The sequence below is a fragment of the Morone saxatilis genome, unplaced genomic scaffold (genome assembly GCF_004916995.1).
Source record: "Morone saxatilis isolate NCDOM2014 unplaced genomic scaffold, NCSU_SB_2.0 Contig4, whole genome shotgun sequence".
NCBI lineage: Eukaryota > Metazoa > Chordata > Actinopteri > Moronidae > Morone > Morone saxatilis.
Genome location: NW_023339984.1, coordinates 8145028 through 8169993, shown reverse-complemented (window position 1 = coordinate 8169993; position 24966 = coordinate 8145028). Strand labels below are relative to the sequence as shown.

The 24966-nt window shown below is 40.7% G+C and overlaps 1 protein-coding gene across 20 annotated transcripts in view; it reads left to right on the top strand.

Moving 5' to 3' along the window:
• Positions 1-24966, top strand: part of LOC118337894 (receptor-type tyrosine-protein phosphatase delta) — a gene marked incomplete at its 5' end in the record, with an annotated part of 344600 nt that overhangs the window by 185020 nt on the left and 134614 nt on the right. For all 20 annotated transcript variants that reach the window (XM_035675051.1, XM_035675039.1, XM_035675038.1 and 17 more), the window contains 1 exon segment: positions 14599-14633.

The following is a 24966-nucleotide window of genomic DNA, read 5'->3' as shown; positions in this document are numbered from 1 at the left end:
AGAGAGAGGTGCCTTAACACCTGTGATCTGTTAAAATAATCTGCATGGCTTGATAAAGGTAAGTGAGAACATTTGTTATAAGTGTGGAAAACATTTGTAGTTCTTTCACTTCCTATCATAGAGGCAATGTGGTGTCCTGTGGGAGCTCTGTGCTTATAGCCACATACTGTGTACACCCATGATTTATGTATGTTTTGTTTGCTTTGCTGCTTTTACGATGGTGCAAATGTGGTTCAATTAGAGCAGATTTTCAGCCCTAAAAAAGAAATAAATGTTTTTTTCCCTCCACAACCATGATGTCTATACACTACACTCCAGCACATAAAGCAGGAAAGGAGGGAGTGGTACAGGAAAGAGGGTTGGACCAACCATCGCTATGTTGTTTCAACACCACGGACCTCTGGGCATTGTTGGCTGCCAAGCTGCAGTCACCCACAGAGCCGTGTGCTTATTTTCTCTGCCCTCTTCTTGACCATATGGAGCATAAGGGTCATAGGGACACGGTGTATCACAGATTTGTCTCCGTGTGTGAGAGTGTGCGTATACATGTGCGTGTGTATATGTATTGCCTGTTTGCGAAATGAGCCAAATCTGCTTGCTTGTGTCTGTGGATTTGGCAGCAGGGTGCATTGATTTTGTCAGCATTTGCATTTTCCTGCCAGCCAAGAATACTTTTATTAGCACTACCAATATAGATGCAGAACAGTTCATAGTCTTTTCACATTCTGCTGTGTTGGACCCAACACAAATGGCTGTGTTCTTTTCTCCATTTATGTAGGGATTCCTTTTCCCCCCCCCATTCAAAATCAAGAATTGCCATGCCAGCATGAGCTTTTCCTATTCATGTGAAAGATGGACTATTCCATGGTACAAGTAGAAGGAAACCCCCAGATGATAAATGTAAATGCTAAAGGTCAAAGACACTTTATAGGTGCAAGATGATAAAGTGTCTTTTACTCCATTGCCAGCTGATCCGGGGTCAGCTTGTCAGAGCTGACACGGTGACATAGTAGCAACCTCTCATTTAATCACCATATTAATTCACCCATCACAAAGCCCTAATGACACCGCCGCTGGCCGATTAATCTCCGAATTTGATTTAGCGAGTGTCCATTCATCATAAGTGACTGTTTCAGTATGCAATCAATATGGCCCTTTTAGCACCTCGGACACCTAGACCTCAAGAGATACACAGTCATGGTGTGAAGAGCGTTGTGATAAAGTAAATGCTTGCCCAGGCCAAAGGGGAGAAGCATCAATCATGTACCAGTGCATACATCAGCAGCACTTTTTCCTCAAGATTCTCTTGGGCCTCTTTGGTCAAGAAGCAAAGGGTACAGCACTGAACCTGTCAAGAGTCAACATGTGTCTATCACTTCATAGCTTCATAAAAATTCATAAATCTTAAGTAAATCACTTCATCGTACTTTACCGTTGGGATGGGACGTGTAGTGATGCAGCCTTGTTGTTAGCGGCTCTCAGTTTACTTGTGTACAATTGTTTATATTGCTGTATATTGGAATAAGCGGCGTTGCTAGTGCACCTTGTCAGTATCCCTGCATGCTCGCGCTTGGACACACTCTCGCCCATACATACACACGCCATCAAGCCGCGGGGCGAAGGCAGCTCTGCTCACTCAAGGGGAAAGTGAACAGCTGTGCCTGTGACAGCTGGAGCAGTCATGACATCCCTTCACCAAATATCAGGGATGGCTTAGGATGCGATGGCGTATCAGCCGAGAGGGGTCCATTTACAACCTGGACGAGACGCCGAGGCTTTAGCCCGCGACCGGGCTGAAGCGACAGAGCTCAGTTTTTCCTCCTCACATTTGTGGCGATAATGTGAGAAGTAATGAGTTTCTCCTTGGTCTTCAGCCCATATAATAGTCCCCCATTTGCTTCAAAACAAGCCCAATGGAGCAAATTAGAAAATATTATGCCTGTGAAAAATGAGCTGAATACTAATGTTTATTTTCAGAGGTCCAGTTTCAGTGATTCCTCATCAGATTTTCATCAGAATCTTGTTTCATTGCTTACATTTTTTAATCTCATAGAGAAACAACATGGTTCAGTCAAGAGAAGGAAAAAAAACAGCTGCCAGATGATTGAAAAAAAAAAGAAAAGCTGTACATTTGGAATTTTCTGTTTCACTAACTAACACTGTGTCAATCATTTTGCCTTACCCTGGAGATACATTCAGAATGCATAATGTTATCGCACATAAACACTTTTTCTAATCATCCCCGAGTTTGGGTTTTGTTTGAAATATTAAAAATGATGGATGTCTAAAATGTGTTAGAACCAGTCGTAATTGTGAAGGCAGCATTAAAAAAAGAAATCAGTGTACTATGCAAATGAGCATAATCACCTTCAGCCCCTTTAGCACCAGACCGATTTTAATTACACCTTAATTTCATGTATAAATACCCCCTATTCAGACGAGCTGCTGCAGTAAGCCCCAGCAGAATAGACTGAGTGGGAGGACTGTATAGGTACAGATAATTACAACTCACTGTTATGGACTCCTGATTATATGAGGTGGTGGCCAACATACTGTCTCCAAATACCACTGAATGAACTTCATCGTGGGTGATAGATTAAAGTATATCACAGCTATGACACTGCTGTCCTGTAAACTGAGCGGTACTTCATACGTGGCCAGGGCAGTGTCGTTTTATCTTGACGATTCAGCCTGGCCAGTCCAATTTCGTGATGTTAACGCAAGATAAGTAAGACAGCAGACTGTCCAAGATTATATTACTCCAGCTTCTATAAAATCAGAGTTATGTTGGATCTTACACTTAGGGTACCAACTGGTTACATGGTACAGTAAGGAACAGCATGGAAGAGCTGGATTTTCCCCTATCAGATGTTTTTTTTTTTAATTGTTCAGTAAATGGAATTTTGTTGAGACTGCTTTATGTGTAAAACAGAACTCAAAAGGTTGCCATCTGAATATTTTTTCCCAGAGTGAGGTCATTTAAAAACCAAAGACATTGTCGTGTTTGTGGGTACATTTGTGTTTTAAATTAAGTGCAATTTGTCTACAAAATGTTTCAAGGTTTTAACATTAACTGATTTTCCAGACAAAACCACATTTGCTTTTTCCTATTCATGTAATCCATTTAAAAAGGAATATATGTATGGTTAAGTTAATGTACTATACTTCAGAACTTACACATAATAGTAGTACCTGGGAAATTAGCTCAGACTGAAAACAGCTAAGCCACAGTCCGTCTTGAGGAACCATTGAAGTCGAATGACTATAAATAGAGGCTTTTCTCCTGCAGGGACTGAAGATTGAGCATTGTTGAAAACACCGGAGGAGCATATGCCTAGGCACAGCTTGTTGCGGCCTCAGATGTTCCTTAACAGTTGATTTCCTCAAGTTGCATTTCCTTTTTCACCACGTTATAGTGCTAATTATTTTTCAGCACGTTCCACATGGGTGGCTTACGGCTCGGGCCGCACAAACTCAGCCCGCTTTTTCTTTTTTTTTTTCTAACCCCAGAAGCACCCAACACAAGGACCGCTGAATATCAGCCCAGCTGTGCGACACATTGGTTCCTCAACACTACTGACTGTTTTGAAATGCTTATGAGAGCTGATGGAGCATTTTTCTTGCTCTACGCTTTTGCAGTCAAATAAGATTTGTGCCGAGCAAGTTTCCTGCAGAGCTGCTCTCATAGTGTTGATATTCAGGTAAATTCATATATAGAAAAAAAATCCAATCATTGTTTATATTGCCTGTTTAGGGTGGTTCGTGTTCTACTGTATGTGCTCCACCTCCTACCAAGTTGGAAGGCTCAGAAAATATGAACCAAGTTCTTCCATTATTCACAAAGTGCACAGTGATGCCACTAGTAAGTGCCGTAGACAACAGCATAGAGTGACATGGAAGCAGAACAGCAATGCAGTCAAAAAGAAGTTTGTCATTGTATTGCGTGTCACGCAGAATTTTCCGGCTATATATTTCTCAAATTTGCCACAAATGCTCAAACATGGAGTGAAACCTTTGCTGTCTGTCATGATGTGAAATGTGTCTGTACTTTGTGTGCACACCTGCATACCAATGTTCCAGTTAGGATCTGAGCTGTTATTCAGTTTCTGTTAGCAGTACTGTGGTTTGACCTGACTGTAAAATCTCCTGACTTCAGCGTACCAGATATGATCTTGTCTGAAATGACAGCATAGAAATTCAGACTAAATCTGTCACTCTCTGTGATGTTTCTGATCTTTTTTATTTGCTCTTACAAGGCAGATGATAAAAAACAGCCCTGTGGGTGCGTTATTTTTTTCATGTAAAAATGAAAAAAATAAATGAGACAATGCATATTTCACGTTCTTTTAGGAGAAAGGAAAGTGCTGGCTGTTCTATAATTTCAGACTAGCCTACTGAGGTCAGGGGTTCCATGCTTGAATGCTCACATTTGCATCTTTGACTCGCTCTGGCCCAGTGAGGAAGAATGAGCTGTTGCATCTCCTGTGATGTGCAAAAGTGAGAATGTACAACAGCATTCACTGAACTACATGCGCTCCACTGATCTCAGCGTGAAACTATTTCACCACAGCAGGGTATGCCTTCTCTTACAAAAACTATACAAATGCAAAACCACATGAAAATGGGGCCAGGCTTTTATGGGAGCACATGAATAACTCGAGACACAATAAGCAACATAGTCGTGCAAAAAAAAATTGCTGCCTAATTCTATTTACATTTATTTTGAGTAAACAGCACATGGCTGTCATTCCATGCCTATTTTTTTGCTTATTATTAGTTTCTGTTTATTTAAATTCCTTGTGTGGCATGTATCTGCACTGGTCTCCTTATCGCCTGTTCCCCAATTATCATGCAGGATCATAACAACAACAGTAACCAAAGGCATTTGCAGTGGCTGGGCTATATGACCCTTGTTTGTCATTCCCAAGCTACTACGCTCTCAATCCATGCAGGCAAGGTGAAATCTGCATCCATTTCTCATATTTACATATGAACTAATGATTCCCCTGTGGGCTGACTGTGGCCTTCCAAATACTCTACGTGGTGCAACCGAAGGTGATGTATAGTACTAGTGGGCAACTGAAGCTGGTGACTAACCCAGTATGATACATGGTTTCACAGCCTAATTGCAGCTCCCAGCTGAATAGGCCATAAGCCAACAGAGACCTACTGACCTTGGTTAAGGTAAAAAAAAAAAGGGCCCCATGCCTCTACATGACCCATTTTGTCACTGAAAATGCGTTGCTAGACATTAAACAACTCTGAAAGGCAATTGTGAATGGCGGTATTTGCCAACATGGGCAGGAAAAGCTGCTTGTATAGTACATTGAGAGAGAAGTTAACATCTGTCACATACCTTGGGGAAAATACTGTGAAGTTATACAGAAAGTAGTGCTTTACTCATGTTTGGAGGATTGGAGGATTGAACAGTCCGTTTATTTCTGTGGCATAGGAGTCTGTACCAACTGTTCAGTTCCAGTATGCAACATTAAACAAACCACATGTCTGTTTGCATAACTTAACCAATACTGGTACATACTGTCATGTCCAACTATATTAGACACACCTGGAGGAAATCTGCTCTGGTGGTGGTATGCCACACAAAGATATTGATGAAAAATAACACGCCATCTTTCAAAGAGGCAGATGCTGCCCTCTTTGTTCTCTATCACCCGTCTTCCTACCCCGTTGAAGCTAACAGCTGTTCTTTTGCTGTGCACTTGAACAGCCAAGTAAAGGCAGGAAACAGATAATTGAAAATGTCGGTCTCATTAATTATCACAGTGAAAGTTGAAGAAGCAGCTTTCATGGGGAAATAAATGGCTCGTTCTGATAGTTTCAGACCTCAGTGCTTACAAAGCAAAATCTTATTTCCATGGCAAAACCTTTTGCCATTACTTAGTGATCTCTAAAGTGTATAGCTGCATTCAAAGTCTTAATATTGTCAATGGATCAAATGACTATGTGTAATGTGAACAGAGTTGCTCGGAGTGAAACTGCAGTTCCCCTTCAAAACTTTACCGCGTCTTTCAGCAAATTGCTTTGATATTACAGCCTGCAACATTGCTGTTTTGGTTCACTCACACTGCTCTCATAGTGACATTTTCAACCACAGCGGGCAGCTTTTCTCAGCAAGAAAAGGTCTGATAAATCCAGTGTGCGCTACCTGCACAGCACCAAATGGTAGACAGACAAAGTTAGTAACTAGCTAGTGAACAAAGTGGACCATTTAACAGCTTAAGAGTTGGAGTTTCAGGAGTTGGTGGAAACCACAACAGAGCTAAAGGGAGAGTGAGTATTGGACTTTAATCAACAGGTGAGCAGAAACATGACTCCAAATGCTAATGCTAATGCTAACATTGCTCTGTATCTGTTGGATACATCAATAGGCGACTGTTTGCAAATGAGTAAACATCAACATCAACTTAAAAGGTTACATTTTCAGTATTGCATTTTTTTAAAAGTTTGTCACAATACAAATACATACATACAATTGGAAAGGTTGTTACTATCATAAACAGTCATATTTATACTTCTGCACAAACCCAGGGAAAACATGCCACTGATATTAATGCAAGGAAATGGCGCTGTCCATTGAAACACATTGCCATTCTCAGTGAAATGAAGCTCAAATAAAGCCTCTCAGCTCAGAAACTTGCAACCTTGGAAACAGTATATACTTCATCTTTGCAACGCAACTCCCTACTGTCAAAACTTTGTAGAAGTTTTTTTCCCTACTCAAACCTACAGTATGAAGCCACTCATCACAAGAAGGAAAGATTTTATAGGAATTCTGTGACTAAGTGCTGCAGATTATATACTCTTGAATGGCAGATTGAAACCCCTCTTCCTGGTCCATTTAGAGAGGTAGCTAGTGTTGTACCTGTAACACATACTACAACTCCTAATTGATTTTACAAGGCAGCTTAGGCTCTAATTGCTGATTTGCCTGGGGAGATTCTTGATCCAAATGGCTTAGCAACTTCTTTTGTGGTGTGCTGTTAGGAGATTTTCATTCATGGGAGAGTAGATAGGATGAGGATTGAATGAATGCATCAAGAAACAAGTTGTGTACTGCATTTAGAGTTAAGGCAGATATGAGCACACTGACATGAGTTACAGGTGCATGCCATGTACCTTCTGTCATTCTACATCCTATTTGAAAGTTATCTATTTTGGAGTGGCACAGCAAATATTTGGTGTACAAGATGATAACCAATTACGTCATTTCTGGCTGCATCAGGAGAGCAAGAAATCATTACAGAGTGGTAAATGCATTTTAAGGTTTAAAATTTTAGAGGATAACATTTAGCAAACTATTCAAGACAGATCTTTCACTTGGTTCAAGTGGGGACAAAATTAATTGGATCTGTTTTAGAGTAAACGACACTATTTTAACACGTTTAACACCAGCTCCCTGCCAGATGAATAATTGGATAACAATATCAAAAAGATCTAAGTGGGAGAACTCTTCACAGTTGGAATTCAAATGTAATTGATTTATTTCCCTTCACTTACTAATTGCTGTACAAAACAATAAAAAATATATCCCATGTGCTCAAACCTTGTCATCGGTATTCCTTTTGATATTGAATGAAGCTTCAATTCAAAACACATCAATAAATTGCCTTAATGGTCATAAGCACAGAGATAGTGAATGCATCAATCAGCATTAATCAGAGCAGCAGGAAATCCAATTCAAATTCAAATTATTGAATGACCATTAAGCTAATGCTGTCCATTTCAATACCACTGTGTTGAAGGAATCACATGTTACTGCAATAGCCAAGGACAGTCATCTGGCTGCAAACACTGTAGCTGCTCCGTAGACAATGAGTGCTGACTTTGTGAACCGATGCATTTGCCATTTCCCCTTTTATGCTCCAGTGGGCTTTGTATAAAGGTCCAGAATTTTCAGCATTGCTGGAATGTAAAGCTTATTTCAGTGTAAGATTAAAATATTTAATGCTGCAAAAGTCCTACTCATTCTGAGGAGGGGCTCAGCCCTCCCAGTTGTGTGACATTACACTTCCAGGTAAAACTATGGATTCAGCTTTTTTACATTGTAATTCAACAATTTACTTTAAGTTGTCTATGAGATTTTCCCTTGCTTGCTAACACATTCTCTATAATAATAGAGAACCTATATACCTATACCTTCATAAGGTATGCCAGTATTTGCACTTCCTTTCTTAAAAAAGAATCTACTTGTACATGTTTATTTTCTTAACATGGGTCAAACATAGTGGTGGCCTGATGCAAGGCAATTTCCTCTTTGTTGCACATAAAAATAGCTTTTCCCCATTAGTTCTGATTTGTTGCACTGATACATCATTGTCTTCATATGCATTTTATTAGCTATTTTCTCTCATACAGCCATTTGTATGCACTGCAAAAAGCTCAGTCTCAGAATGAAGAGACACATTAAGGTAATTTCCCAGCAAATGAAATTTTCACTGTCATCATATTTTTTGTAGTTGGTTATAGCCCATGCACTTTTTCTAATATCACTTTTTCTCTTGCCAAATTGTGACAGAAAATATTTTATCTCAGTAAAATCATATTAATGGTATATTACAACCTATTGCCCTATTCAAGCAAAAATATTAAACTAAAGGTCGCTTTAATTTGCATATTGTTTTCCCTGAGACTGGGGGGCTTGACATGCAAAATGAAGCATATTACAAGAGTACAAGTATGAATAGCGAGCTTTACTTTATTATATCGACTTAAAATGCATCAATTAATCATTAACCAAGATTGTACAGCCCTTCACACACATCCATACACTGATGGCAGCGACTCCTTCACACACATTCATACACTGATGGCAGCAGCTGCAATGCAAGATGCCAACTGTGCATCAGAAACAGAATCTAAGGGACATTTATACGCCAATGGCACAGCATCCTGAGCCAAAGCCACCATCACAATTATATGATGTAATAACGCGCCACTGATACCTTAAACATAATATATTCACCACATCACAGGATCAGAAAACCATTAATTAAATTCTTTAAGCACAAAAGGTCCATCGCTGAATGCAGTCTCTGATGAGATCACACATTCTGTGTTGTTTTGGCCATCATTTCTAAATCTATTCCTCAAACACCCGAGAACTAAACAGTATGGGAATATGGTGGGAGTAATCTGACAGAATATATGCAGTTTCATAAGACTAGCCAGGCAGAAAATAGATTGGGGGGTTTGATTTGGGGGAGTTAAGATGGGAGTTTTGGGGATTACAGAGAAATAATGTGTCACTCACAGTGCACAGGCTGAGGCATGACCCACTGTGTATTTCATGTGATAAAACCTGAACATTTGTTCCTTTCGCCTTCAGCTGCTTTAAACACACGACAAGAAAAGAGATCCATTTAGACATCTTTTTTCATCTTTTTCATTTTGTCTGTAGGACTGTGATGTAAGCTCAGTCTGTCTCTATGTGCCTTGACAGAAGTGCAAGGTAATTATTGAAACATATGGATGACTGGGCCCTCTCTTAACCCTCTCACTAATGATGCTTGGCTATTACAGAAGGGCAGGGGAAGGACACTTCTACTAGTTACTGATATATCCCACCAGAGATCAATGACTTGTTGGCTAAAGAGAAGCTGTTAGAGCTTTAGAGAGAAGTGGGGGAAAAAAAAGTCTGACACACATGACCTTATTTGTGCTCGAAAGTATTCCTCAAAGTAAAAGAGGGACCATGATCCACATGCTGCAAATACGAAGAGGTTTTGGTGAAAACATTAACTATTAAAAACCCCGACTTCTATTTCACGATATAATCTCGTGTCCTCTTGTCCTTTGAACTGTGCTTTTCAGTGGATTTTTCTAGCGACTGCCTCACTCTCATCAACATGCTGGCCAAACAAAAGATTTTTTTCTTTAATCAAAATCAATTTAGACAGTGCTGCCTGTTGTCACATCATATTGCCATCTGTAGATTATTATCTGGTTCACGTTTAAAAAGAAAACTCAAACATATTTGTCATACTAAACATGCTCAATAGATACTACTGTATTTCACTCCATGTCATTATCAACAGAGTAAAGCAACCACTGATGGACTAAGAACATTTTAAAAAGGTTGCTCTCTGAGGCTGATGGTACTCTGGGCTTGCACATAAAATTACAACAGTTGCTTAATCTTTGCTACATCAAAGCCTTTCCATTGGCAGCAGATTCAATTTAACTCTAGACGACCCACTTCAACTCCATTAAGTTTCTTTGCTGAATGGGATCAGGGAAGATGCCTCCCCATAATGCCTGCTCGCTCAGGGCAATTTTTCAGCTTGGAAGCTGCAGCCCTCTCTGATGTTAATGGACCCAACAGTTACCCTCCCCAGTCCATGCAAAACATGCGTACATCCCCCAGGTACATGGCAGTGTGACCCAGCCAACTGCAGCTTTTGTTCATGTGGTCTTGTGGCTATGGGCGAAATTGATGCTGCTACACAATGGACTAAAAGCTTTGGCGGACAGCAAGAGTCCCCAACACAATAGCTGTAGCCGGTCCAGAAGCAGTAGTGAAAAATAGCTTCACTCCTTCAGCTATATGCAGTACTTACACAATTCAGCTGAAATGGCCTTTTGCTAAACAGATCTCAGCATCAGCAGCACCAGACTGTTAAATATTCGCATTAGACTACTATTAAAATATAAAGCAGCTATAACAAACACACACATATATATATAGCGTTTTGAAAAGCTCAAATCCAAAGACACCTCTAACAAAGTTTATTTTTAGACCATATTTTGTGTTATCAAGGGCCTTGACACAACCTTACTGTGCCGTTGATTTTATCTTCAGGCAGTGTAGATAGAGTGTTCCAGAAGTCCAGCTGAGTGGGTGAAAGTACAGAAAATAAAGGCCAGCAAGTACATCTGTTCAGTCATTCTTCGTGAAACATTTTTAGTCCACTAGTGCCTATGGACCACCTCAACATATTTTCCGACTGGCACATAGTACATGTCTTTCATTGGTCTATATCACCAGAGGAGTTCTCACATCCATCTCTCCCAGTTGCTAATTGAGACAGGAGAAAGGCTTCAACCATTCCATTCTTTCCCTAAACGACTATTGGACACTGGAGACCAGATGGTCTGTCTGCAAATGTCACTGGTGGCCAGTTGTTACATTTGACAATGTGGGCTGATCTGGCAAGTATCAGTACAATTTTGCTGCCTTCAAGAAGGAGCAACTGGGAAAATAGCACTTGGATTGATTTCATCCCTCATTCGGCGCACAGCAAATATTTTTGACAAAGACATATGGTGGAGAGAAGCGCACAGCAGCAGGCTGCCCAGCCTCGAGCCTGAGCCGTTTTCACTTGATTGTTTCAGGCAACATGCGCATTTAGACAAGCAATGTATGCAGTGTTCGCATGCAGGCAGGCAGGCAGGCAGGCAGGCAGGCAGGCACACACACTGCTTTGGCTCAAACACAGACACAGAGGCAAGTGATAAATCTTTGCACAACCACAACTATCCCTCCCTTACAGTATGCTCCCAAGAGCCTTTATAATCCCAAAGCATTATAATGTTGGTAAATATAATGCAAGACACTGCTTCTTGCTGGTATTATTCAATCATGTTCACCAGCCTACATGAAATCAAACTATTTGTCTCCAGACCACAACACTGCATGCCAGATGTTGGCTGTAACATGTCAGGGAGGAAGTAGCAATGCTGCCTCTGAAACTCCACCTCAGTCACCCTGTCTTCAGCTGAACCAATCTTTGAGAAATAGAGTCTTTCACCTTCAGTCTATTTGGAATTTGGGGAACCAACCTGACGTTCAAAGTTGCTTGCTGAAGCAGAGTCCCTGTCTGGGCTTTGGCAGCTGGACTGATAGCCAGCCCTGTGGAATGGCAGCTGTTGAAGGGCTTTTTAAATTGCACCCAGGTTGATGGGTGGCTGTCAGGAGGGCAATGGACAGAGAATTTCGAAAGGGGGGGTGGAGATCAGGAATGGAAGGGCGGGAGGTGGGTGAATGGAGCTGGGAGGACAGTGACCCTGACACCGAGGTGTACAGAAAAAGAAATGTCTCGAATCCTGAAAAAAATTGAAGTTTATAAATTGAAGGCAATGAAAAAGTGGTGAATGGGGAGTGGGATGTGGGGGAGGGGCATTGGTAAGGTGATGGGGGTCGGGGGGGTTACATTAGTGTTGGAATAAATGGAGCGCTAAGGCCTGTCATCGCCAGGGTTATTTAGGTAGGCAGCACATCATCACTGTTCATCAGGCTGGATATGCCCAGACTATGTTTACATACAGCAGGATAATATCACTGTCTTTTCTAGGCTGATCACCTGTCACAGATACAAATGGAAATGCCGACAAGGCCTTCATTCTCCTTTTCATAGTGATTTACAGTAGCCTTTGTGCCCACCCAATCATTCCATTCTGTTAATTATAATAGCTAAGACATGTTTCCACTGGCTTTTGAATGAAATCATTGTGAACGCACAATAGTATTTCAAATCGAGCAAAGTGTAGATACTGTGTTTTGCCATTTACAGTGTAGTTAAGGACTGTGGGTGTCATAATGTGACTCTTTCAGCCTCACTAGCTAATCTTGCTTTGCTGTGGTTGTGCTGTGCAACAGATGGTGTTTTAAGAAGGTCATCATGTCTATTTCCCCAGTTGTTAAACATGCTAGTTTCCTTATTTGGGAATATTTAAGGCATAATGTAGAACCTGTCAAGGTGTTATCAAACTGCAGCTGACTAGAAACAGTTCTTGTTAAATCTATTAGACTCCGTAGAGTTCTCTGTGGAGTGTTTAAGATTGAAAAGTACTGAGTGTACACTAAGCAGCAAGTTATCTTAATAAACTATCTGATTAGTACTGTTAAGTATACTATCTTTGAGCGTACTTTACAATGACGAGCAGAAATGTCTGCCATCCTTATATTTTGTATACAGTGAATACAGGCTTGGGTACCATTAAAAGTGACTGCCTGTCTATTTTAGGGAAGTAACCTTATTGTCTAGCAATTCTCAGCTTCTTACAGGCTCATTTAGTTTCCTGCATCTCCACATACTCTCAGTATTCAGCACTGAAAATCGGATTCATTTCCTTCTATTTGTATCTCCACCCAACTGGCCCTGTGAGGTTCTGATAGTACCAGAGTGGCTACATTCATGGCCAATTATTAGCCATAAATTTATGAAGGGCGGTAGGACCACTGACAGGTAGCTTTCCTATTGCCTGCTGATTGCTGGAGTGTACCTATTAATCATTTTCTGTATTCCCCACCGGTCAAGAAACCTTTTTAGTGGAGGGATGGATCAGACACAATGGGGCTACCAATTTTCTCTTTCCTAACTCTCTGTTGTGTTTTGCTCTCTTTCGTTTGCTCTCTCCCAAATTATGCTCACATTAGATTCCTCTGATGCAAGATATAACTGATGCTGAGCATCATCTTGAAAAGAGAAGATTAATTCAAAATTGATTTTTTAAGCTCAAGTATATCAGATTTACAAAATGTCAGTTTTCACACTTAACAAGCTGACACGTAGACCAATATTAAGTTCATGGTAATTACAACAACGGTTCAAAGACTATTTTATAGTTTGAAATGTAAAGGATTTGTCATATCCTAGCAAATGACTATATGCTTTTATTGCATTCATTGAATCCAGGCATAGCACCCATAAGCCTGTGCCTAGAACAGCTCCATGATTACACACTGGTAAAATGACAGCATACTGTACATCAAACTGTAGCCATTTAGTCTCAGTAACTCCATGATATAGCTTGCATATAAACTAGGAATAAATTCCCCTTCAGCATTTTGACAGCAGCTATTCAGATACTTAGCCCTCATATTCTGCAGTCATACTCCTCTGCCAGAATCAATTGCGCTGGGAACCATTGCCAAGCCTGAATTTTATCTCCCAGCTGGAAAAAAAGGGGGAAGGGAACAGAGCATGGAGATATGCTGTTTATCAGTCACACAACTAATTCTCTCTCTCGATTCCCCTTTTGAAAGTGAACTTGGTGTTAATCTACAAGACCTTGAGCGCCTTATGCACACAATCATCTGTAACGTGCCCCTTTTTTTCTCTTTTTTTGGTCAATCTCTGACCTTTTGAGTGCCGCCCACATTTTAATTAGTACTAAACTAAAAAGCTGCTCAGTGCCCCCCTAAACTCCCATTTCCCCTTTGTTCTCACAACTCCTTTTTTTGTGCCCCAATGAAATCCAAGGGAGATATACCACATTCAAGCAGTGATTGAATATCAGTGGTGTAGAAGGGGTTTTTGTAACGGGTTGGAAAATTACAAGGGCTTAAGTGTCAGACACATATGCCTGCCAAATGTAATCAGTGGGTAATAAATGTTTGCCCTTTACACTATAAAAAGCAATGGCAGTGCTGAATGTGTGTTCAGCTCAGGGCAGCAGATCACTATGTTGCCGTATCTGTGATTAAAATTATTTCCCATCAAGACCCACTGCTATCTTCTCCCATGCCTCTTGAACTCTTTCCCACAAATGACAACTTCTTATTATAACAACTTTTATGACCGTTTGAATAAATTGCAATCTAACATGTTTTTTTTTGTTGTTGTTGTCCTCCTGCAGCTCTTGAACTGGGACGGTTGCTTGAGTGCTGAAAGGTAAGCTTCTGCAATCATTGTCTAGTCAACAACAAAGATGGGTCATGGCGTTTTAAGCTGGTTTTTCATTTCTGCTCGGTCTCAGGACTGCGTTAATGCTGGTTGCAGCAGAATGAAGCCTCGCAGGATAGAGAGTGAAGGCCTCTTGCTCTTTTCTCCCCACTGTTTAATTAGCATGGTCTCAGAGACTGGGGTGCCGCTTTAGCAATCACGAATCCTGCCCAGCCAATAAGAACTTGTGTTCAACCACGTCTGACAGAGATAAATGGCATGCCGCAACATCTCAGCCTCTCCCATCATCTCTGTTACTCATGCAATAGAGCATTGTGGGAAGACTAGATGAGTGCCACAAATCCAAGTGGGCATGGGGGTCATTTGATAACAACATAAATCTACGTGGGTGTTTTCAGTGTGTTTCTGTGTACAGATGGTTTGCAAAATGAAACAGATCTGCTTGTGTTTGTGTTGTATGTACGGTTGTGTGTTTGCTGAGAATGCCACAAATTGGCGCTGCATTAGAGAAAGGTGCCCCAAATTTTCTAACTGAGACGTTATTCATTTGCTCTGTTGAGATTCTAGGGCTGGGTTTGGGTCAATAGGTGGAAAATTCATGATGGTTTTAAGTAGCAAATGTGAGAAACTCACAAAAGACTCAGAGGATGATGTATTACATTTCGCGACTTGATCACAGAAATAATTTTGGAGCTGAAGATTCGATTAAAAGCAGCATATTTTTGTCAGACAATTGGTACAGCTTTGAAACAAGGGAACTGTTATTCATCCGTGAAAAGAAAAGATTAACAGAGTGAGCTTCCACTGAATACATTATATGCAACATCCTACATTACCTAATCTTTGGAGATGCTACATCTTGTCGAAGTATTGGCTAATTGGACCAGAACCATCATATTATGTGGGCACAGATTCAACTAAGTCATTGATTCAATTCATCAGCTGAAAAGAACCTGAGTCGGCTCACATTTTGTCAGTTGAATCTCTGTACTTTTGTTTTTTACCTGCGTCATTGTACACAGAGCAATGCAGTATCAGCATGGCAGGCTGTAAGCGTTACAAACCGAGTCTCAAAGTGACAACAAACCACAAAACTGTGATGGAGGCAGAGAAGGGTGATAGAAACGGAGGTCAGCATGACGGCGAACAGCGTGAGGCAGGGCAGTCGGCTAAACTACTTTAGAACAAATCGGTGGTACGACCTTTACTGACTGTTGACCTTTGAGCAGAACACACAATAACGTTTTCTGACTGTCTGGGAATCTTTTCACATCACAAATGAAGAAAGGCATTAAAAATGTAATCTTAGGAGTTACAATCAAAAAGATATAGCTACTAAACTGAAAAACAATAGTCTAATCTTCATGTTGAACAGCCAAATCTGATGTGACTGGCAAAATTCTGAGTTGAATAGAACCCTAGATTCAAATTTAATTTCATTTTGTTTATGACCTGTAAAGAGGACTTTCTTTCCTAGTTGTTAAAGTGTCAAATTGTATTTGCTACCCTTTGCTTTAAAGCACTCACTGAACTGAAAAATATGAGCATAACTTGTAGTTTTCTGATATGTTATAAGCCTCTTGCCACTAACATCAGATGAAACAGATCAATTTTACAAGCTTAAATCACATGGTAGGGTTGCAACTAAGATCATAATCCACACTCCCCAAATGAATAAAAACTATTTTTAGACATTTAATGCCGTTATTAGTCACTGGTGAACTTCCCAGTTAAACACAACATGAATATGAATCACCTGCAAGCAAGTGCTGGGTCCAGAAAAAAAATGAACTCATCAGGCTAAACCTAATCACAGTCTCCAGTCCAAACAAGGAAATGTAAGCCTGAGAACCGTTTCAGTTTACATAGTGCAATTTTAAATAATTGCTTCTGGCTCAATAGATGCTTACAGTAAATCAGTTTCCTTTAGCTGATTAACATGCAAGCTATCTGAGACAAACATTAAGATGTGATCATTTCCATCTTATTCTCTGTGTCAAAATGTTGAAATTTGTGACGTACTTTTCTTGCTACAAGAGCTAGCTTGTGGAAAATTACAGTCAGAAAGTAATGGGTTACCTATTTGTGTTTATTTATTTTGTCACAGAAGAAATGTAACTGTATGTAAAATTTTATTTAGAGTCTCAAACTAAAGAATTATTATAGAACCCTTTGATAATACACTAAAAGTAGGGTGTCTTTATTAGTAAAGAATATTTACTTACACCTTCTTATGACTAACATACACTTAACTTATGGGGTGGTTTTTTGGCAGTAATTGCTGAAGTCCTTTCCCCCACCTTCTCCTATGTCAGTGGATCATAGTAAGGGAACAGTTTGTAGCAGTGGGGGCATAATTAGTGATAGACCTTGGACATGTCATACTCTGTTAGTCAGCCTTGCTTTAATTCCTTTGTCTCCTCTCTGCTCATAGCATTTATTCAGGCTGTGTGTATGTCAGGGTGTAGTTTTGCTCGGGCGTTACTGTGCATGTGCATACTTAATGTATCTAGTAAAATTGTATTTGACCCTATATAATACAAGATTATGGTAATACAGGGAAGATATTTTATCAAGATATTTGCACTTACATGCTCATGTTTGTCTTTTCTGTGTGTCTGCACTGAGATACCTGTGTGAGTGCCCCTTTGATTTCCTGTCGAGCAAAAGAAAAACAATTAATCATTTTTTGGCTTTGTCTCTCAAGCTAGAAAGGCTACAATATTCAGACAGCTTGTGAGGCTCATTTTAGTTATAATTAGAGGAAACCTTTTTGGGCTTTCTATACTCCTTTTTAAGCAGTTCCCACTAGCAACAAAATACATAAAAAAGGTTTTGTATGATGCCAAAAGGTAGACTGGTGATTATTGTCAAAGGACACTTTTTTGGCATGATGAATGTGTGTGTGTGTGTGTGCGTGTGTGTGTGTGTGCGTGTGGAGTTTGCAGAGGGGTTTCTCAACCTAGGCTGTTGATGTGAGGGCGGATGAAAGCCGCTTTGAGGATACAGTATACGGCTAGGAGGAAAAGCTCTTCCTCCACCACCGTCCTTTGCTTTTCTCCAATTTTCCCTCGCTCCTTCATCTCCCCCCTCTCTCTCATTCTCCCACCGCTCTCCCCTTGCTATCTCCTCTTGACTGCCTCTTCCATCCCTCTGTTGTTTCCCTATCCAATTTTCCCTATACATCCAGCCCACTCTTTCTCTGGAGCCTCTTTCCCTGCCATAGCTGTTGTCATGCCTGTGCTCATCTGTATCTGCTCTTTTCTCTGTCCTCCCTCTTTTACTTTTATCAATTCACTCCTGACCCCGTTCTTTTCCCCCATGTGAGGCTGGTAGCAGTGAAGGATACTGCCCACAGCATGATGATTAGTATAAGAAGCATTCCCTGAAACCGGGGATTATACGAACATGAATTAAAGTGCATGTCCAGTATATCATTCATATTTCTATCAAATTTCCTGGTACAAAATTCACTTCTTACTGAACAACAGTTTGTGTAGTTAGTGCACCGTTGTTGCTTTAAATCCACAACTCATGTCAAGATGTAAATTTATAAATGTGGAGCACAGGGTTCAGGTGTGTGCCCAGAGCCATTTTAGAGAATATTCCTTCAGTCATAGCACATGGCACCTCTGCAGATAGCAACCCTTGTGCTTCTGTTCTTTCATCACGCTATATTAACTTTACGAAGAAAACAAAAAAGTGTGAAGTGTGTCTGGAAGTGAACCTTGAGCTTGAAGTTATTTCACAGACTAGCTAGATATTTACAGCTCTGCTTGATTAGATTATTCCCCAGGTCACCTCCTGACCCTACAGTACATACCACATCTATCTAAAGTGAAATAATTAGTTTAGAAAAAGCAGAACAGAAAAATACTATTTAATTTTGTAAATGGGTACTCTTACAGACCTTACACTGTAGCAGGTGTGTACATTTTATTATCATATCAGTGTTTATATTGCATATTTGTCAGAATATTTGTTATTCTTCAGTATAAACATAAATGGCATCTAACAAAGATTGCATCACGGTTGTGTTGTCATTATTCTAGACCTTTATCCTTTCCATTACCCTTTATCAATAGGGAGACTTTGACTATGGTTCATTCCAACTTTAGATTCACATCAAAGACCACTAGTTGCACAAAGCTTTCTTGTTCTTGACCATCTTAATTAGGACTAATTTTCTATGTATTCGGGGTAAATTAGGACTGCTTTCAAACTAACAAACATGGGCGACTGAGATAAAGCTCCACAGTGCCTAGGTCTGTTCGCCAGCAAAAACATGTTTCTGGTGGAAGAATTTAACAGGAATTTAAAGGACATTTATAAATGTAATATTTAGTGAAGAAATGGCAGACAAAATATGCCTTTTCATAGGTCTACTGTGGTCTCTAAAAGCTCTTTCCCTTTTCATTGCCTTTCCACAAATTTGCGAACAAATGACAAATTACGGGTCATGTTTTCCTCTTTTGTGTTAGTTGTCAGCAGTTGTGGTTGATTCGTAACACTGAAACACAGCACAAAGCACTTTGTTCAGAGATAGCATGTGTGTGGGTTGGCTTTTTTAAGCTTGAAAGGTGCAGGGTATATTTTTTGTGCAACTGTCTAACTCATATTAGACTAGTCTGAGAGCAAAACGAAGACTGCTCTGACATACCTTTGTGCCACCAGTGCCTTGTCTTTCCTCAGATACTTTCAAATACTTCACTGGGTCATTAAAATCAATCAATAATCATCCAATAATTCTTAAGAGATTTCTTCTTAAAACGTACTATATCTTATCCCGCATTCACAGGAACGTTTGCATCTCTCCCATGTGCCCATGCTCGCTCATACCTCTAGCATTATTTGCCTGATTGTAATTCAATGTCTACTATTTGAAGAGCTTAGGCAGCTTGTTTGCTATTGATTTTATTTACAAGGCTTCTATATTTTACTCTGTGCAAATCAGAGCAATTGTTTCCAAGTGCATGCATGAATCAATGCTTCCCTGGAGCCTGTGCTGGCGACTGCATGCAGCTCAATACCTCCAATTTATGTTTTAATTACGATGATCTACTAAGTGTTGGGAGCTCGGCTTCCAGCAGCTCGCATTGTATTGCACATTGAATTTTACTGTCTACATAGGTAGACAGTGGATTTGACTGCATGAATCAAACTGTGCTGATTTGTAGTGATGATGATGGAGAATGCAGTTGCAAGATGTTGCATCTTCATGTTGTCGTTCAGTGAATACTGCAAGGACATGTATACAGTGGGGAATTGGTAAAAAAAAAAAAACCTTAAACCCGTTACAGCTATTTTCATATTTACAGCACTGTGTCAACTTTTAGGAAGCCACACACAGGCATAGCAGGTATTGGTTTATTTCATGATTTGCTATCAATTTCTGTTCAGACACAGTATAAAAACAACTGCTCAGCGTTGACAGCCTTGTTTGGCAATATGGCTCCAGACTGCATTTTATACCCCTCTATATTTGTTCTATACTGTTTTTGTTTGGCAGAACAGTATATCATTTGATCACTTGCCATTAGAGGTGATTGCTTAACTCAGTATGCCATATAAGTGGCTTCTCGCAAGCTTGAAAGCCATAAATTTTATTGACTCCTGTAATTAGGACAGATCAATAAAAGGCAGTTTCTTGCTGCTTTGCAGGATTGTATTGGTTGGTGCACTTTTCTAGGTCTTGGTTCCATTGCAGTCACTCGATATGACATAAAACAAGCCTAAAATGTTGAAAAAATGTTTGTGGTGCGTTTTACAAACATATATATAGCAGCACAACAACTTTTTTACAGTATCAATCCTAAATCATGAAGAAATACAGAGCTACTTATGGCAAAAGAGACCACCAGGGTTCCATTCTGCTTTCAGAGATTTTTATTCTTTAGAATTTGTTGGTGTTGTTTTGTGTTATACCATTTGCAGATGCTCCACCAGTAATACCTATTATAATACAGTAGAAAAACAGCCCCATAGTGTGTTGCTGTCAAGCCTCTTAAGTTGATAGCTGTGTCTTTGCACACTGCGGGAAGAATCCCTTTCTGTCAAACAACAGCTGGTGAAGACAACATGATGCGGAGGCCACGGACGAGTGAGCCATCAAACCTCTGTCTCTGACAGTATTTTGGCAAGCCACGTTTCATAAGAGTCTGTCTCACTCTGCCCTGCTTTTATGGCGCATGAATCAATGATAATTGTTCTGTGTTCTCACTTGAATGGCAGAAGTATCCCCCATGCGGCAACAGTCAGAAAAAGGGATGTTTGGAGGGATGGTATCAAGGAATACCTAGAAATTAGCATGAATGAAATGAATCACAGTTCCCCTGGGATTATGATTCATTAGCTGGAAAATGTTCAGTGCAGAAGGCATCAGTAGCACAGTGCCAATACAACTAATATAATATAAATTATGAGCAGCTATGAAAAGTAAGGTTACGCTATGCATAACGCGTGCCTGTTGTTGACATGGGTTCAAAGAAGAGTTGTGCAAGGCAGTGAATCTACAAGCTGCTGAACCACTGAGGTGTAGAGGGTGAATGAAAAATTCTCTTTAGGAACGACTAAAGTATCGCATTTTTCAGTTTGTTTTTTATTATCATTGTATTTCACCCAAGCTGTATAGCATGTTCCAAGCTCAGTTTAGATTTGATCAAACACGTTACTCAAAAGCTTTCAAGCAAACAGTGTGATCAAATCAAAGCCCAACAGCCTTATCCTCAGCTCCATCAGGGCCTAATTCCATCCCAAACCAAGCTCCCATTCTCCTTTCCTTTATCCCTCCTGAAAAGCCCAGTGATTAGAAGTAGACTTAAAGTCGACTATAGCACCCCCCCACCACCTCGCCCTACCCCATTCCCGACGGGACCTTCTTGAATCCCCAAAGCCTTGGCCAGTTTATCAGGATCAGGGGATCTGGCAATCCTCCCCCCCCACACACGTCAAACGGGGAGCCCAATGTGTTCCGCGGCCTTCAGTGTAATCTCTTTGGCTGTCGACAGATCTAGTGAGGGGTCAGGTCTGATAACAGGATCACTCAGGTGGAGGGAGGGAAAGGGGCCACTAAAGAAAGGGACAGAAGCTAAAAAGAGAGAAATGTGGGCAAATGCAAGGTGAGTTCTGCTGGTGAAGTGGGAGCTGGCTCTTCAGATGAGGAGGAAGGGTTTTTTTGTGGATCGCTATGCAAAGCAAATGGACATGGAGTTACATGCCAACGCACAATCAAGTCTGCATGCAAAAAGCACCCACTTATTTGAAAACAGTAACTAGTGCTGGAATAATTAGTCAAGAACAAGAATTTTGATAAATTATTAAATCATTGGCAAAAATGCTAAACATTTGCTGGTCCCAGTTTTTTAAATGTTTTAGACATGATCACAGGCTTTGAGAAACTCATATAGACAATTTATCTAATAAAAATAAAATCTACATATTAATCAGTAATGAAAATAATCTGAAGATGAGCAGCAGCCGTTGGTGCCAAATGCAATAAAAAAGCTTCTGCTGAAAAAAATGGCAGTGGAAATAATAGAAAATTCAATGTTGGGTTACAAACTGAGCCCGATTTGACATGGCTGGATGCCTGACAGTCCAGCGAGGCACCCTGACAAGGCTACTTTGGCCTGTCCTGCCCAGTCTGCCTCTTGCTGCATCCACTAGCACTCTGACCCAGCATCTTATTAAAACCGCTATTCCCCAAAGAGAGAGAAAAAAATAGCAGCAGTGGACATAAATAGTGGAAAAAATGGAAAGGTTAAAGGTCATGCAAAACTGAGGAGGCTACAGTATCAATTTTACGCTTGGGCATCCAGTTGACACCGAGCAACAAACACATAAGCCATTACTTACACCCTATCACACACGCTAGTATGTACGCAAAGTTTTACAAACATATTTCGTATGCATGCGGAAACACTAACATTCATAGGCTCTCTCTCTCTCTCTCCCCTGTCTTTTTCTGACTCTCTCTCCCTCTGACACACACACGCTGAGAGGCAGCATGGTAGGCAGTGACACAAAGCTAATGCCTTGTCACACAGGCTGTCAGCAGATTAGCCAGTGGATTACACCCCAGCCATTAGATGTGCACAGAGCGAAAGGCCACAAACATGGCAGAGAGGAGGAGAGGAGAGAGTGAGACAGAGTGTGAGACTGGCAGTGATAGGGCATATTCTGGCATAACGCATAGGAACAACTAATGGAGGATAAGTTAAGGGGGAGGAAAAGAAAAAGAAAAAAAGATAAAGGCTGGTTAAGTAGTGCAAAGAGAGAAGTCAAAGTGACACGAAGGAGATGTTGAAGGGGAAGAAGAAAAAGGGATTGGGTCAAGAAAATTTGCTGCTAGAGCAGTGGTAACAAGATAATCAGACAGACGGGACAGAAAAGGTAATAACAATGGCAAAGGGACAGACACAGAGGCAAACAGAAAATGCAATAGGAAGGGTGGGAGAGTATCCAACAGCATGTGAGGGAGCAGAGAAGAGGAGAACTTGTGTAGTGTGCAGGTGGGAGAAAAAAAACAAAAAGCAAAACAAAACCAAACGGTTGGGAGGAGTGGAGGTGATAAGAGATACATGAGAGGGGAGAGAAAAAAAAAAGGAATGAGGATGCTAGAAGAACAGAATGAAAGAGGAAGAGAGGGTAGGGGAGGAGCGGAGCGAAGTGAAAATGAAAGAACCGGCAGTAGAGAGGGGAGAGATGTGAAGCATCAGAGTAGAGTATAGAGAATACTCTGCTGTACATTACAAACAATGCAGCACAAGGGAAAGCAAAATAGATGTTAAGAAGTGGTAGATGGACCTTGATATGGAGTTTGGCAGAGAAAACGTACAGATGGGTGAATGGATTCAGCCAAGGACAGTGGGATTTACACATTTAACAATCTTACAGTATCTAGAAACATAGTGCCAACGTCATAGTCGTAACTTAAAAAATGTTCACAAAGACACAGCGCTTTCCTCTACGTTACTAAGTACAGATGAGAGTATTGATGGCAGCACTTTTCAAGCACCTGTCAGTTTAACTTTTACCACGGCACTCTTGTATCACCATGTGCTGATCAGAGTGAAATCTACTCCCTGCATTGTGAGGCAATAATGTCGCTTAGGATTTATTTTTCTCTTTTTTTTCAATCAGTGTCTGGTTTCCAAGTGAAGAGGTGTCAGGCCTTCTCAGTTGGTGTTTCATTTTACGATAATCTACTTCACTGCCCCTACCGTCGCCACCACCTACAGCCCCCACCACACAAACCACTTTGCAGATGTAATGACACATAATTGTCTGCTGGATTTGCCTGGTAGGAGCTTCAATTCGAGCTGGTATTTGTGCAAGGATGGAAGGGAAGATGTCAAGTTAACAGGGGCAAATAGGAAATTCTGATATCCTTTCTGACTGGGAATTGTGTTCAGAAAAGCAATGAAAAGCATGTCACAATGAGTTCACACATAAGGCATATGTTTAGTGTGTAAATTTTATGCATAGTATGTACTGTGAGTAAATAGCAGTATTCTCACCGATTATTCTTCGTGACTGAGGTGGGAAGTGCTTCATAAGCGTCTGTGTTTGCATGTATGCCAACATGCGTATGTGCATTATGTGTGCGCATGCATACATGAGCGTATGTGTGTGTACAAGGCTGTTGTCATTCAGGACGCTTTAGCTGGTTGAGTGATTTGAATGTGTGCTGTGGAATGAGTTGAGTCTCTGAAGTGTCGGGGGGAGATTGAGGGGGTGATGGGGTGCGGGACTAAATGTGTGAATCCCCACAGGAGATTCAGACTGTTTATTATGATAAGCCTCTGTGTGCACACATCCACCACATAAACATACAAGTACACACATAAACTCATGTGCACACATGTAAAGAAAGACTGAAAGAAGGGGGTGACAGATGAAGATATAGGTGGAAATGATAGGGAGACAAGGAAAAGAGAAAAAGAGCTAGGGATGCTTTGACACACGTGATTCACATATGCACGGTGATTGGCTCGTAGTTCACAACCTATAAAAACTAATTCCACTCCAGCCTATCCATAGCCATCTCATGTGGGAGCCATTCCACCTTTTAAACCCCCTCTCACTTAAAGCGGGCCCAGATGTAAGTCAAGGGGCTGCTTTGGATTAGCCAGAGAGAAAAACTCATTTCCTTTGCCATTTTACGAGCATTTAATTTGAAACAATTAAGATATTACGGTGCTGCGGATTCACTACACAGAGTGACAGCTGGGAGCAATCCCATAAACCCCTGAGCCAGTGAATGAGGCACCTTGCTACTCTCTTTTCCTCCACTCGCCTCCTCCTCCTCCTCCATCTCCTC